Below are 4,528 nucleotides of genomic sequence, written 5' to 3' on the forward strand. Positions count from 1 at the left end.
CATTGCTCTCCATCTCCCTGGAATTTGCTTGGCCCTAGTTTGAATGTGCCAAGCACCAGCCCTTCCTACAGTCATTCTTCACTGACTGCCCCCTGAAATGGGGCAAATAAGAGGAGCACAGGCAATGCACGGCCAACGGGAATACTCTATTGAGACAGACAAGTGTTAGTTATTGTTTGTGTCGAGTAGTGCCTGGGAGCCTCTCTCCTGGCTCAGGACTCTGCGGTGCTAGGTGCTGCACAAACACAAAGCAAAGGAATGCTCCCTGCTCCAGGAACTGATTCCCCTTCCCGCCCTCGGCCCCTCCCGCATGGAATCCTTGAAGGGCTTAGAACAAATTGTATTGTTGTCGTTTACCTCTTAAATGAGGCCAACGTTCCCAGATGTAACTCCTGCTCCCTCCCTGTACCCCTGATGTTAGGACTATTTGTTTTACAGTAGCACATGGAGGCTACAGCTGAGATCAGGGCCCCGTTGTGCCGGGCGCTGCCCAGACACACAGCGAGAGACGGTCCCTGCCCCAGCTGAGATCAGGGCCCCATTGTGCTGGGCGCTGCCCAGACACACAGCGAGAGACGGTCCCTGCCCCAGCTGAGATCAGGGCCCTGTTGTGCCCGGCACTGCACAGACACACAGGGAGAGACAGTCCCTGCCCCAGCTGAGATCAGGGCCCTGTTGTGCCCGGCGCTGCACAGACACACAGGAAGAGACAGTCCCTGCCCCCAAATTAGGCAAGCCAGCCGAAGGAAGGGTGGTGGTTGTCCCAAGTTTGCTGATGTACAGAACGATGGAGTGATTTGCACAAGGAGCCAGAAGTTGAACCCAGCCATCCTGAGCCCCCGTCTGGGGCCCGAATCACAGGCCCCTTCATTTCTTCCCCCTTCTCCTACTGGTTCCAGGGCCAGTGCCCCCAGGGCAGGGGAGTGCCATGGGACTTGGCACGTCTGGCCTTTGCTCCCATCTCCTATGGCTCCGCAGGGCAGGAGCCGCCCAGGGCCATGGGCAGCAGGCACAAGGAAGGCTGAGAGCAGGGCCCTGGGAGATCTTTAACCCTCATGTTTCAGGGGCGCAGCTTGAGCTGGGAGCCTGGGTTCCACACCGGGAACAGAGGGGAGAATCTCGCACTCTTGGAGCATTAGAGGCAGAGCCCAGCCCTGGGGGAAGGGCCGCTCCTGCCTGTGACACAAGAGGTGGTCGCTGTGTGTGGAAGGAAACATAGATGTCATTGCTGGAGGGGAGCAGGGAGCAGCCCCTAACCCCAATGAGGTTCATTTGCAGCCAGCCTCTGGCACCATCAGCCCCGTGGTGACAAGTGTCTCCAGATCTGCTTCCTGCCCCAGCGGCTATGCTCTCCCTCGTCCTTTGAAGAACCAGAGAATCAGTCTATATACAGCCCCCTAGGCCATGCAAAGTCAGTCCATATAAAGTAGGGCAGTCAATAGCAGTTAACTCGAGCGATTAATTTGTTTTGCATTATCTCGATTAAAAAATTACTTTCAATTAATCAGTTTTAATCGCACTGTTAAACAATCATCGCAATAATACCAATTGAAATGTATTATAAATATTTTGGGATGTTTTTCTACATTTTCAAATATATTGATTTCAATTACAACACAGAATACAAAGTGTCCAGTGCTCACTGTATCTGATTACAAATATTTGCACTGTCGAAAAGATAAGCGACAGAAATAGTATGTTTCGATTCACCTCGTGCAAGCACTGCAGTGCGATCTCTTTATCGTGAAAGTGCAACTTACAAATGTAGAATTATTTTTCACATGACCGCACTCAAAAACAAAACAATGTAAAACTTTAGCGCCTACAAGTCCACTCAGTCCTACTTCTTGTTCAGCCAATCGCCAAGACAAACAAGTTTGTTTATATACACGGGAGATAAGGCTGCCCGCTTCTTGTTTGCAGCGTCACTTGAAAGTAAGAACAGGTGTTCGCATGGCACTTTTGTAGCCGGCATTGCAAGGTATTTATGTGCCAGATGCACTAAACATTCACATATCCCTTCATAAGGTCCAAAAATCTTTATAACACATTTCCATTGGGATTCTATGATTGCTTAACAGTACGAGTAAAACGGCGATGAATTTTTGAAATCTCACGATTAATCGTGATTATCTTTTTTAATTGTTTGACAGCCGTAATATAAAGCGTAGCAGCCCTCAGCCACTGAGTCAGTCCATATGAAACTTCCAACTTCCTAGTCCTTAGGTTCTGCTGCCACCTTGTGGCCATTCCCAGTCATTCTAGGACCTCAAATCCTCATTTGTCTTTTCTCTTCCATTCTCCTTCCCCCCTTTCCCCCCATCACAACAGTTTGAAACATGGGCGATGGGTGAACCACCTTCGGGGAGGCTAGCCCGCTGGCCCCGCCCCTTCCACCTACCCTGGGAGAGGAGCTGGGGTGCTCGAGATTAGCCCCTGGACCGTCTCCCTGCCCCCCGGGGCGCGCTGCCCAGGGCAGCCGGAGGGTCTGGGGTTCCCCACAGCAGCCCAGGCTTCCTGGGCAGCTCTTACTGCAGCCCAGCTGTCTGGCTTGACCAGGGATTGGGGCTAGGGTGGCCAGACAGCAAGTGTGAAAAATCAGGACAGGGGGTGGGGGGTAATAGGAGCCTATATAAGAAAAAGACCCCAAAATCGGGACTGTCCCTATAAAATCAGGACATCTGGTCACCCTACGTGGGGCCTGGGGGGTGGACAGAGGAGGAGCAGGGCCTCGTGGGGGGGGGGGTGCTAAGGTCCACCTCAGCCCCGCCCACAGGGAACTGGCTGGCACCGTCCCTGAGCACGTGGGGAGCAGAGCCACGGGGAAGCCGCGACAAATGCTGTCCCGGAGTCATTCAACCCAGGACCGGGACTTGAACTCTGTATTTCAGGACTGACCTTCACCCAGTTCAGGACCGACGTCCATGCTCACGGCAGGTCCCCTATCTTAGGGGTGAGGGAAGGGTAAGTGGAGTCTCCATCTGAGCAGCCCGGGGGAGGCGTATTCATGTGCGCTGTGGGACGACTTTTCAATGATCATGCATGCATTGGCAGAGGAACAGAGTCGGGTTGCCACCTTGGGCTACTAAAACCTGGGACACGCAGGCCCCCACACCAGGCCCAGCCCCTCACCCCCCACAGCCACCAGCACTCAAGCTCCAGCCCCTCCTACTGTTGCCCCGAGTCCCAGGCCCCCTTGGGCCACTTGCCCCCTCATAAAGGTGGGGGGCCCAGGGGCAGTCTGGCCCTGTACTTCCCCAGCCTTCTGGCTACCACCCTCACCCGCATGGGCAGCCTTGGAAGGATTCGATTTTTACGGGTAAACATTGAATCGCCGCATGCACAACCCGAGGCAAAAATATTTCCTTCGCTAACCATCGAAATTTACGGACAGGCAAAGTAAGAAAAATTCTGCTTGAGAACCTCTGAGTTTGCTTTAAGGCTCCTGACTATGAAGGCTTTACCACGGACGGCTGACTGTTTGTGTTTTAACGCTTAGACAGCTTGAATGACAATTTAAATGGATGAACATTTGAAAAAGCCTTAAAATCCAGAATTTTGCACAAGAGTGAATGTTTAAATATATAAACTGCAGACCTAGATCGGGATAACTACATCTCTCCGGGGTGTGAAAAACCCACAGTCAGTGGCGGATTACCCAATGGGCCCATGGGGCCTGTGCCCAGGGGTCCCGGCCAATTGGGGGGCCCAGAAAAATGGGCACCCCAGCAGAAATCCACTGCAGGGCAGGGGAAGCCTGGAACTCTGGCAGAAGCTGTGGGGTGGGCAGGGGAAGCCCCGGGGCCCCAGCAGAAGCTAGGGTGACCAGATGTCCCGATTTTATAGGGACAGTCCTGATTTTGGGGTCTTTTTCTTATATAGGCTCCTATTCCCCCCACCCCCTGTCCCGATTTTTCACACTTGCTGTCTGGTCACCCTAGCAGAAGCACTGGGAGGCCAGGGTGGGCAAAATCCCAGTGCCCCGACCCCAGGCCTTGGCAGAAGCGCGGGGTGCTGGGGGAAGCCCCAGTACCTGGACCCCAGCTCCGGCCCCGGGACTGGAGAAGCTCTGGCTCCCTGCTGTGGCCTCAGGGCTGGGGGAGCTCTCGCTCCCTGCTGTGGCCCCCGGGCCCTGGTGCGGGGGGGACAGAGCTTCTCCGGTCTTGGGACTGCAGTGGGGTGGGGGGCAGAAAGGAGCCAACAGGTTGCGGGGCCGCAGTGGGTGGGTGGGGGGCTGAAAAAGGGGCAGGGGCACAGGCAGAAGGGGTGGGAAGGGGCCCCCCACTTGCTCTGGCCCAGGGCCCCGGGAAACCTTAATCCATCTCTGCCCACAGCAGAAAATACCCCTGGAGAATGTAGGTGAGCACTGCTTAGAATTAAGATGATGATGCTATTGGGCAGAGCGGAGGGGTGGGGAGGGGGTGCTAAGAAAACAGGCCTTTATTTTTTGAAGTACAATGTTTGCAACCCTGCCTAGGGCTTGCCTCTGCTTTATTCTTTCCCAGCCGCCACCAGAGGGCCCTGGCTG

This window comes from Chrysemys picta, chromosome 12 (assembly GCF_011386835.1).
Source record: "Chrysemys picta bellii isolate R12L10 chromosome 12, ASM1138683v2, whole genome shotgun sequence".
NCBI classification, from domain to species: domain Eukaryota; kingdom Metazoa; phylum Chordata; order Testudines; family Emydidae; genus Chrysemys; species Chrysemys picta.